Source organism: Anneissia japonica, unplaced genomic scaffold, assembly GCF_011630105.1.
Source record: "Anneissia japonica isolate Jap-2015-1 unplaced genomic scaffold, ASM1163010v1 scaffold284833_len178102_cov189, whole genome shotgun sequence".
In the NCBI taxonomy this organism is placed as follows: Eukaryota; Metazoa; Echinodermata; class Crinoidea; order Comatulida; family Comatulidae; genus Anneissia; species Anneissia japonica.
In genome coordinates, this window is record NW_022696180.1 from 38,976 (window position 1) to 51,568 (window position 12,593).

Below are 12,593 nucleotides of genomic sequence, written 5' to 3' on the forward strand. Positions count from 1 at the left end.
TTGTGTTTGACAAAATCTTTCTTAGCCATCCTTATTTTTGTGCTGCAATTACTTTATTAATTTTTGGAACATTGATTCCCCCATGTTTGGGAATACATGTTACTACTTCTCGTTTAACTTTATCAGGTTTACTCTGCCATATGAAGTTAAAGCACATTTTTTGTAACTTGTCCTAGGTATGTTCCGGTGGGTTTGGAAGGTCTGCAAACAGAAGGTTTAATGTCGATAATAAAAATGTTTTTAAAATTATATTCCTTTCAAATTAGGTAAGTGTTTGTGCTTTCCAAATATTCATAACTGCATTCTTTTTAAATTTTTGGAATAATTTAATTCAACAACATATTCCATATTCAATATCAAAATGTATTCCTAACAATTTAAATTCAGTTTGTGACCAGTCAAACTTATATTCTTTACAGAGTTTAAGTTTTGATCTCTTTTTTTCAAATGACTTTTGTCTTATCAACATTGACCTTTAGACCTGAAGATCTTTCAAATAAAGTAGAGTGACAAGTAGGCCTACTGCGTACAGGCACTTCTCAGTTCCATCAAGTATCAATGTTGTATTATCTGAAAATTGTGATGAAACTTATTCTATATTTCTAATCCAGATACCCTTTATTGATTTATTGTTTCTTATCATTAACCCCCAAATTTCCACACATAATAAATAAACAAGGCGATAGTGGATCACCTTGCCTACATCGTCTATTGACTTTAAAGAACGGTGATGCATGTCCATTTACTAACACACTAAATGTAGCATCTTTATAAAATGTTTGTATCCACTGTTGTATGCGGGTTCCAAAATTAAAGAATGTTAACACATTAAATATATATTGTCTTATCAATCGAGTCAAAAGCCTTCTCAAATTAGGCCTGGAATTTTATAAATGTTTGTATACTCCACTTAAGGTCATAAATTAATCTTGTTACTTCTCCGATATATCTACCCGTAACAAAACCCTTCTGTTTTTCGTTTATTAAGGTAAAACTTGATTTATTCTTTTTGATATGGCAGTTGCCCCAATTTTGTAGGATGTATTAAATAATGAAAAGGGCCTCCAGTTTTTTTTTAAAATCTTTTTGGCTTATCGCCCTTTGGAACACATGTTATAAACCCCTGCTTCTGAGAGACTGACAAGCTATCTGTTCTGTATCCATAATTTAGTGATTTAACAAGAAATTCCCCGAGATCATTCAAAAAGAATTTTAAATATAAGATTCCAAAGCCTCACTGTTACTAATTTTGCCCTCTAATAAATATTGTTGGTTAGCATTTACGCCTAATTCCTGCATATTTAGTCTTCACAAATTCGTTTTAAATTAGTGGAACTAATAATAATAATAATAATATGAATTTTTATTGTTCTGGATACTCCACGGAAATAAAGAACCTGACAAATGCTATTCAGTTGTAAAGTGTGTTCTTTTTAAGCGTCACATTAATATAAATACAAAGAAATCACAAGTAATGAGACTCAACAGCAAATCACACATTATGATAACTGTAGGAAACCAGGTGTTAAATTAAATGGATAAATCTATATATTACTATACAAGAAAGGTGGAGGAGGAGAGGACATCATACACAGAATCAACAAAGATAAAATATATTTTATGAAGTTCAGACTCTTTCAGAACCAAAATAAGAATGTTCAACTCGCTGGTGAAACCTTTTTTTATTATATGGATGCGAGACATGAAAGATCAAAGCAAGTGACAATACGAGATTGGACACATTCCAGTTCATGTGCCTTGACAGCTATTTGATGAAGATATTTGATTTGATAAGCGAACAGGATTTCGATTGTGCACTATGTACCGTACATTCCAATTAACAATATTCAGTTGCTCCAGTTGGCCTTTTCTAGAATAATGATTTGTTACTATTAACAATAATAATGATTAAAGATTAATTAAATCATAATTTTTAATGCGTATACTGGCCCTCAAGGTGGTGCTTTTCCTACGGCAGAAATATTGCCGAGTACTTAAACATAACTCTGTCTTACTTCGTTGCCTAGCTGTTATAATACCTCTTTGGTTCGAACTCCAAGTTTGCCAAAGCGTACAACTAAAAGCAAATACCAATTTGATGAAAAAATCGTGCATAAAAAATATGACTGCGCATGTGTACGGTCAAACGCTTTTCTACTAGTAAACTGGCTTCGATATACCTGAGAAAATCTTTTATATTATATAATGAAATTTATATAAGGTCTACCAGTAATTATTGTACATCAATTATGGTTGAAGAAGAATAAATGCCAAATGGCCATAATACTTTTAACAAATATTAACTTGTTAGTATAGGCTCATAATATTATAAGAAAATCAATATTACGACAGAACGTATGATTGTGCCATTATTCATCAAAAAATAAATCATTTATTTAATTTCTTCAATATAATCTTAGCCTGGTCATAACCGGGAGTATAAATAGCAAATTACTCCCGTTGAAAGACGTCAGTAACAACGTACACTACTTTGGCGTGCTACAGCAAGAACATTACAAAAAATATATCCTTTCATGCTTTTTTTTCTCTCGTATGATATCAATTGATATCTAGTTGCTGTTATTAATTTGACTGGAACAGTCATAGCAGGGTCACCAACGAGCAGGTTAACAGCATGACCCTCTCATTCATACTCCTGGGTGAGGAGAGGCAAACGTAAGTAAAGTGTCTTGCCCAAGGACACATGCAGTATCGCGAGCGTCGGTCTCGAACTCCCGATCCCACGACTAGAAATCCAACAACTTACACGCTAATGATGTTTTAAGAATTTATACAAGAAATTTTAGTGAGGAAAGGTAAGTTATTTTATTCGTATATGATTTAATAATTTAAATTTATTAATTTATTTATTAATTTTCTATTACTACTATTATTTCTTTTATTACTGTTATATTTTTATTTGACGTTATTGTTATTATATTATTATAATAAAAAATGATGTTTTGCCCTACCTGACGTGTTAGCTTACCGAATATACAGTACATCCCCATATACTTTTGATTTTTTTTTTTGCAAGTATTTGCGATACATTACTCCTACAATACTATAGCCGTTAATATTGTTAAATTATATATTAGTTTGTATTATATGCTACTATTTATTTCCAGTCGTACCTATTGTGCAATGGAGTGTATCTGACGGTTATTTGAATCTGTTCAACCATGAAGCCTCTGTGGTTTAATGATTATCACACTCGCCTTGACAGTGAGAGTTCGCAGGTTCGAATCCCGTAGGAGGTTTATTGCACAATGTTTTTATTTATAGGACAATATTCTTTGAAAGCTATGCTACACGATGTACCAACCATCATTTCCTTTATTCAAACACTGTCTTTACCTTTCTTTGATGATTTATATATAATATAACAGTGTTAACGTCTATAGTCTTGATTTGTATTATATGCTATTATAATAACAGGGACAGACAATATGCTGCTGAAAATAATAGGGACAAATAAAAACAAAATGAAATTCATCTTCAGTCTTTCTTCTTAGTTTTTTTCCACCACCCTTTTTTTTTTATTTCAAGGTCTAATATACCTAGACGTAACTTAGCAAAGTTCTTTCTTTATGTAAAATCATGAACATATAAAAGATAATCTGAACATGAAACACTACTTTTAAATAAAACATAATAACGCTAAATTTTTCATTTTCAATATCGGATAATCGTAAAGCAACTTTAGAATGTAAGATATTTTTGTCTTCGTTACTCTATGATAACCAAATATTACCACAACCGATATGACATAATAATGTTTGAGATAATGAACAAAGCATATGTCATTTCTTTTAGTTTTTATATGTTAAAATTGAAATGAAATTAAATCAACAGAAGCTGGTGCATTAGAAATAAATAGTAAAGTAAGACCATCGATACCTGGCGATTTACCTTGTTTCTGTTTTTTTTTTTTTTTTAATTAAAGCTAAGTTTCGAAGTCCGGCTAAGGAAGTATCATTATTGAGTTGTTCATAGTCGTCATCATTGTTGGCATTAATATCATTATTTTGTTTATAATAATTTCTATTTCACTAATGTGTTGTCTTGAAATAAACAATTCATAGGAATAGATTGTAAATAAATGTATGATATCTTCTTATATGATAATTTATCTATAGAATAATATAATTCGGTATGCCTACAGTATAATATAAATTGCTTACAAATTTTTACCTTTTTCTGTCTGATGTTTATTATCACGTAATTGTGTGTTCCCGACAGTAAATGTAGGCTAATTTACTGAGTCAAATCAATCACTGGTTTATTTTTACATTGATTAGAATACAAGGACCATACAGGGCTGAACACTAGGTCCCATCGCGATGTATCATCAGCTTCGAATATAAGATTATTCTGTTAACATACACATCTCTGAACAACCTCGCTTCGGAGTATGTGATCGGACTTCTCATGTAGTATATTACAAAATGCTCTCTCAGTTTCTCGTCACTAAATCTCCTCAAAGTAAAGAAAACTGAAACCACTAGTCTATTTTATTTATTTATTTATTTCGGTATAAACATCAAAATACAATTGGTAGCACAAAGGCTAAAAAATTGTATGTACAAAATATTAATAACAATTATATAAAGATATAAAAACCATTAAATATTGCACAAAGGCAAGCACAAGTCATACAAGTATAAAACAGTTAAATATTGAAAAAAAAATAACTAGAATAATTAAAAACCATATTAAAAAACAGCAAAATTTAGTCAAAAAAAAAAAAAAAAAGAAAACGAAAAGCGAAAAACATCAGTAAGAAGCAGCATAGTCATTGTTTGGAAATCTAACGATAGTAGGAACTGGTGAAATTCTATACCTCTCATGTTTACATATTGGCACTTCCAGCAATTGGTATGTTCTTAGATTTCTAGTAGGCATGTGGTAATTTCGTTTGCGCGTATGGGGAAGGCAATGTAGACAGGTAAAGAAAGGGTAGTTAAATAGGGATTTAAAGTTGTTAAAGTAATTTAAAACAGGGGTGACGCCAGGATATGCCCCCGACGAGGGGTCAGATTTCCCCGAGAATAGCAATGTAGGGGGTGGTCGAGCTTCGATTAAAAGGTCTCGAAAGTGGTCCATGGAGCGAAGCCCCCAAAAATTTTAATAATTTAGGGGTTTAAAATGCATATTTAATCGATTTTAGAGTCTACTAATATGTAGAAAATACATATAATTTTTCTTCTCCCCGACGAATTGTACTTTTTCTCCTCGAGGGGGTAGGGGGAGGGGCTGTGGCCCCCGGCCCCCACTGGCACCACCCCTGATTTAAAAATCATTCACTGCTAAGTGCTGAAGATAATGTGCATATAAAACTCAAACATTTGAAGTGAGTATTAGAATTGATTAAGATCTGCAAATGGGTGCTACAATATGGCCACCCCCATCCCAAAAATAAAGTCATAAAACACAGTCCTGTAAGTGTGTGGCTGAGAACTCGTGTATCGTGGGAATATTATTAATAATTAATATTTGAATTTGTCCATATTATACATTATTGAAATTCTTGCAAGTTACAAAAGGAAAGAAACACGTTTTGCGTGATCAATGCAGTATGCATGTAGGCCTATTAATGTTGTAGCGCCATAGCAAAATACTTTACTTTTGTTTAATTTTTTTATGATTTTTGCGCAATAATATTGGGACAAGTAAAATTGTCTTCAGGACAAGTGCATTTTTCAAGGGTACTGAAACTGATAAGGAACATAAGGAAAGGAAAGAAATGATTTGGAATTATAAGAAAGTGAAAGGAGAGAAAGATTAGGAAATATAAAAAAGAAAAAAGGAAAGAAAAGATAAGAAACTAAGAGGATGGAAAATAAAAAGATAAGGAAACATATGAAAGAAAAAGGAAAGGAAAGATAAGGAAAATAGACACGGAAACATAAAGAAAAAATAAAGAAATGATAAGGAAATATAAAAATTGAAACTGGAAGACAGGTCATGAAATGTAGGAAAGAAAATTGAAAAAGGAAAGATAAGTTACGGAAACTAAGAAAGGAACAGAAATGATAAGATAAGGAAACATAGGAAGGGAAAGATGGAAAAGGAGAGAAAGATAAGAAAACAAATTAAGGAAAATGTAAGAATTGATAAGGCAAATTATAAGGCAAATTATAACGGAATATGAAACAAAGATAAGAAACTATAAGTAAGAGAAAGAAACGAAAAATTTGGGAAAATACATTGAAATAGAAAAAAAAAATAGAAACAAAAGAGAAAGAAAAATAGAATGGTTTTGATGCCAGCTTGGAGTTACTTCACTTTATTTTGCATTTGTGTCTTCATCACTTAAAACCTTGTCAACATCATTACTATTTTCATAATTATTGTTTTATATCGTCATCTCATCATCCTCGTCGTCCTAAATATTTAATAACTAACTTTTTTTTTCTGGTCACCTAAATAAACATTTTCCAGGTAGGACCTTTGCATTACTGTTAAAACAACCTCAATGCGGCCCCACCTAACCTATCACACAAAGCTTGCTCGACCTTTGATTTTCAGTGCTCTATGAGCTATAACTTTTAGATAAACCAATAATTGACTAAATCCTGCGTATTTAACCTTTTTTGAGCTGGTGGCCAGTTCCAATCTGTTTGAGACCTACGGCGCCCGACATAAACAGTGTATTTCCAATTAATTAAACATCAATATGATAGTGATTAAATTTTGAAAATAGACGTCTCTAGAAACCCGGCGGAAATGCCACTTTGAGACTGTGAAAATACGTTTTCAAAGCAGTGTTTTCAACAGAATGACATGATCACTCCGAGCATGTCCTCGATTCTGCCGTTGGCGCCGCCAATGGGTAAACATCGCATCTTATCAGCACCCCCACTTAATCCACCATTGTAAATAATAATAATAATAATAATAATAATAATAATAATAATAATAATAATGACATTAAAAATGGCGCTTGTTGTAGCTGCTGATTATACGTGTTTTCCTAGTTACTGTTTCTTCAGTCCTTTCCATCACTTGATTTTGAGATTTTATACTTTCTGTGTGGTTTCCTGTATTTTTTCCTTATTTTCCTTGTTTTTCCATGATGTTTTCTTGCCTTGGACAAGGCTCAAATCATCTTGACACGGATGAATGGTTACCTTGCCTGGAACCTTTGTCTCCCTTTCAGCTCAAGTCAGTTGCTCTGCCTGTGCTGAGACCTAGGCCTACCTGCAAGAAACTGAAGCACACGTTAATTGTACAGCAGACGTTTAATGATGTGTCTCAACACCAAACGTAAAATTAAGATACTGCTTACAAACGTATGAAGAAGTTTGGAATTTTACGTCGTAATCGTGGTTGTCGAGCTGACAGACGGGTCAAGTCCAAGGTCAAACGCAGTTCAAATTTTAACCTTTCATCTTTGGTGTGGCTCAAATGACCTCTTAACTCTACTTAAAAAGTCATAGTTCAGTTAAAGTTGCCGTTTGGAATGCCCAATTTGTTTGCAACAAAACTATACAGTTCCACCAATATGTAGTTGATCATGATGTCAACATCAATTCAGTTACAGAGACATGGCTTCAAGTAAATGATAATTCTCCAATCGCAGCTTGCAAACTAAGCAGTTAGCGGCTCTTTTCATTTCCTCGGATTAATAGCAGAGGTGGCGGTGTTGCTGTTATGACACGATTTGCAACAAACTGCCGTAGACTCGACCAGTTTCGATCATTTGAAGCTTGTGAGGCCATCGTCAAGTTACCTTTGAAGACAATCACGCTTCGTGTCATCTATATGCTACCCCCTAGTCCGAACAAGCAGTTTTTTTTACTGATTTTTCAACTCTTGTTGAGCAGTACTCATTGTCCTCCAATGTCATAATTACAGTTGGCTTCAACATACGGTACGTGCTGATGATCCACTAAATGCTTACACACTCTAGCTTTCAGATGTATTCAGTTCATTCAATCTCAAATGTTCCTATCCATAAACACCAGCATATTCTTTATTTGATTATTACTAATAATTCTGATCTTATCACAAGTACATCCGTTGATGCATATCCGTTGTCGGATCACTACTTTCTTCACTAAAATCTAGATACCAACAAACCACTTACCCGGAAAAAGTCATCTCTTATAGAAGGTATGACAGGGTCAACCTTAACTACTTCCAATGTCAAATTACACAGGAGCTCTCGCACTTTACTGACTCAATTCAAACCAACTCTGCTATTGATGAGTATAATTCTTCACTCACCTTACTCAGGGATGAACTCGTTCCATTAAAAACCGTATACGTGTCAGATTGTACATCATCTGAATGGTTTAATAGAGTATGCCGTGATGCCAAAAAGAATAAGTGAAGAGCAGAACGTAAATGGCGAAAGTCTAAAAGAGATGCAAATCTTCTAGCTTACCAGAAAAAGTGCATTGAGTATCATCGTGTACTGGTTGAAGAACACATCGCCTCCATTTAGGTTCAAGTAAATACTATCAAAAATGCCTGTTCAAGATTGCTAGAAAGCTTCTTGAACTGCGATGCTGATCTTTTTCCAACTGCTGTGAGCCACCTTCAGCTGGCCAATGATTTCAATGCATTCTTTATTCAGAAGGTCAGACCAAGTGAGTCATCACCCAGCATTGGGCTTCCTACTTGTTCTCCTGCTCTACAGGATTCAAAGTTTGAGAGTTTTTACCCATTGAACAATGAAGATGTTATTGACATTGTCAAGTCCATGGGAACTAAAAACCTGTGACTTAGACCCGTTTCCGACTAAGATTTTAGTGTCTCTGACCACTATTATGATTAGTCGCTTTTGGAAACTCATTAACTCCTCCCTGTCATCTTGCTTATTTCATGAGGAAGCTTGGCTTGGTATCACCTATTTTGAAGAAACCTCAGATTGACCACACTAAATTTTCTAATTTCCGACCTAAAACCTGCATTCCATTTATTTCCAAAATATTCGACAAGGTTGTTGTCTCCAAACTTGTCAAGTAACTTTATGACAATAGTCTTAATGACCAATTCCAGTCAGCATACAGAAAGTTTTTTAGTACAGAAACCGCTAAAACTGAAAGTTCATGATGACATAATGCATGCTCCATGCTCTTGGTTTAGGTGAATGTGTTTTATCGGTATAAGTCTGCTGCATGCATTCAACACTATTGATCATACTATTCTCCTTAATCGCTTAATTGCCATTGGTGTCTCTGGTTCTGTACTCAATTGATTCCAGTCGTATTTAATATCACGACGCCATAGGGATCAACTCTGTGTCCTGTTCTTTTCACCATTTACATCCGTCCCCTCAGCAATATCATTAGCAAGCACTTATGCCGTTATCTTGCTTACGTCAATGATATACAGTTTTACCTTGGCTTTAAACCTGATGCGATGGACGATGCAGTTGATCGTGTTGAAACTTGTCTTGATGAAGTACAAACTTGGCTATCTGCAAATATGCTTTGTTTTAATCATAGAAAGACTGAAACTCTCGTCATACACTCTAGGCATCGTTTCAACTCACCCAATCTGCAGTGTCTCCGCGTTGGTAATACAACGGTCACTCCATCACTGGAAGTCCGTACTAATGTCGGTGTTACTTTTGAAAACACGATGTCATGTTACCAACGTTTGTAAATCTGTCAATTATCACATCAGTAATATTAGACAAATCAGACGCTTCCTGAACGAAGACGCAACTAAAAAACTTGTTCATTCTCTTATAACTTCAAAACATGACCATTGCAAAGGTATCTTATTTGGACTTCCTGACACTCAAATACTCAAAGACCACATTGGCTTCCAGTTCGACAGCGTATCCACTTCAAAATTCTTCTTGTGTACAAATCGCTCCATAACCTATCACATATGTACATGCAAAATCTTCTCAGACTACGCTCATCCACTTGTTCCAGAGCACTCAGATCGACTACAAGTTCATCAACTTTGTTTGTTCCTGGGTGCCGTTCGAAAACATATGGTGAGAGATCATTTCGTGTTGCGGCTCCAAAAATGTGGAATGCACTACCCGTTGAAGTCCGTGAATCTGCATCAATTAACATCTTTAAGAAGCGACTTAAAACGTTTCTTTTTGCTTTTTATAACTTCTTTTTCTTCAATTTCTCTGTTTCACCTCGCTAGCTAGTGTTTTTTGGTCCAGGTTAGGAGGTACCTGATCCCAGAAAAGATCAAGACCTAACCGAAACTAACCGGAGTACATAAACACAAATCTCCGGTTGGCGGTGATGGTGTAACCCCATACTTCGGTTTGGGTGCTAGCTTGGTGTTTTTTTTTTTCTGGCTTTTTTCTCTGTTTTTATTGACTACAATATTGTCGAGCGCATAGAGACTTCGTTTATTTGCGCTATATAAATCCATCTATAATAATAATAATAATAGTAATGATTATTATTATTATTATTATTATTATTATTATTATTATTATTATTATTATTATTATTATTATTATAAGGGTGATGATTATTATAAGGGTGATGATGATGATGATGCTCTTCGGTACCCTGTCCACCTTACAGTGGCGGAATCAAGGGGAAGCCGAGCCGGAGCACCCCTCCTAACCTAAATTAAAAAAATTATACCTATGAAAAAAAAAGAAAATTATATCCAAAATTAAGTTTCTTTGTGATATATGCAGTCCAGTTTTCTTGTTATAAGAGTTTCTTTTTTTTCCAAAATAATTATATTTTAATTTTCTAATCTAGTTACAACTGTTCTTTTTGTCTGTATTTTTATGAATTTAATAGATCTTGTTTATGATAAAGCATGAATTTTAGATTTTATATACAACTTGACCGTGTCTATTTTCATATTATGCTCTTTTTTTATTTTTTGGTTGTGTACTTTCTTGTATGGTGCTTTTCTTGTGTTTTTTATGCTATTTATTTTTCGAATGTTTTATGTTGACACCTTTTGTAAAATTCAATCAGTCCTTTTGATTTTAATAATGGTTATTTGATAGTTACATAAAACTGGTATATTGTATAATTAATAAATGTAACAGCAATAAAAGCACAACATGCATCAATATCAAATATAATGTAAAACAAAATAAAAGGTTACTAATAGTGCAAAATCAATAAAACTATATAAAAAAATACACTGAACTCCTACAAACAATATTTCATAATGATAGGTTATTGTTAACATAAATACTATTAAATTTTTTACTACATATCATTTATCAAATTTTATATTTATATTTCAAATCAGTGAAAATTATATGTTTTTTATATGTATTTGGTTCAGAGGTTAATAACTTATTTTATTCTTTTTTATGAGTTATTCAAGAAATTAATTGAATTTTTGTTGTATTTTCTTATTTTTTTCTTTTTTTTTTAGATTATTTTGGGAGAGCAGTGGCTCAGAGAAAGCAGCTTAGCTCAGATCACTTGGCATCGCTGCTCGTATGTTTCAGCTACAGGGCTGAAATGTTTCAACACCGCGCACCGTCAGATGAGATATTTCAGCAGTTCGTCCCGTGCAAATTAACGCAGTACACTAATTCGGAAACGAGTAGGGGTACAGTCTCTCGGTGTATTGTCCAATTACCACAAGAATGACCCGCACTGGAGGATAAAAGGAGAAACCTAAAAAATCAATTAGATTGTAAGTGAATATTATTTTGTTTGTTTTCCCTTTTACCTCAAGTAAGTACGAAAGACTATTAAGGCCACTGAAATACATATTTTTATGTCGTAATTACAACTTATTATGTCGTAATTTCGACATACGTAAGTCGTAATTACGACTTATGTCGAAATTTCGACCTACGTATGTCGAAATTTCGCCATAATAAGTCGTAATTACGACATACGTATGTCGTAATTTCGACATTTTTATGTCGTAATTACGACATAGGCAGGGCCACTATTTATATGTATATCTCTAAAGATTTTTAAAATCAATCTTAATTACTAAAGTTAAGGATTTGAAATGTACATGGGCAATGCAAAAACGGTGAATGAAAAATGGTGGATTTTTGTTTAAATACGGTATACAACATTAAAAAGTCAATTTAATGCTAACATTAATACTAACTTCAGGTATCAGAGTATATAATGTTATTTTTAAAAGTAATACAATTGGGAAAAAGTCGTCTGGCCAAAGCCTATGCGGCCGGTATGGTTCCGATGGCCCTGCGTCAGTGGTGGGGATATTGGCCATTGGGGTTTATACTGTTTGTCTGATTTAGTTTGTATTGTAAAATACATATCATATCTCCGCCCATGATTAACGTGTACTCATTTTTACCGCTGCAAAAGATATTAATTTTATTTCTAGTTTCTTAAAAATAATGACATTTCTTTGTAGTAATTTGGGGTGTTAACGTTTGTGTGTGTGTGTGGGTGGGGTGTGTGTGTGTGTGTGAGTGTCTAACGTTTTGTTATTTTCGTGTTGTATTTTTGTGTGCAACATATATCAAAAACGGCTGCACTGACATAAATGAAAATAAGAGGGAGTGCTAGGCATAACCCAGTAAAGATATGATTAAATTTTGGTGACGGTCCGTAGTAGGGTGTGGGTGTATTCTATTTGTATCCTTAATGTAAAGCTCCTTTGAACATGAGTACTCATGAAAAGGGTGCTATAAA

General features: G+C 33.5%; 1 protein-coding gene across 2 annotated transcripts in view; it reads left to right on the top strand.

Moving 5' to 3' along the window:
• Window positions 1-2,487: 2,487 nt before the first annotated feature.
• The window catches only part of LOC117101736 (neuromedin-U receptor 1-like), a 29,840-nt gene continuing 19,734 nt past the window's right edge, over window positions 2,488-12,593 (top strand). Inside the window, exons 1-2 of one of the 2 annotated variants that reach the window (XM_033241776.1) lie at window positions 2,488-2,816; window positions 11,341-11,607. The gene's annotated coding sequence lies outside the window, so the exon portion shown is untranslated. Of the gene's footprint in view, window positions 2,817-7,205; window positions 7,877-11,340; window positions 11,608-12,593 lie in introns of those variants that run through there. The other variant, XM_033241777.1, reaches the window with a different exon arrangement.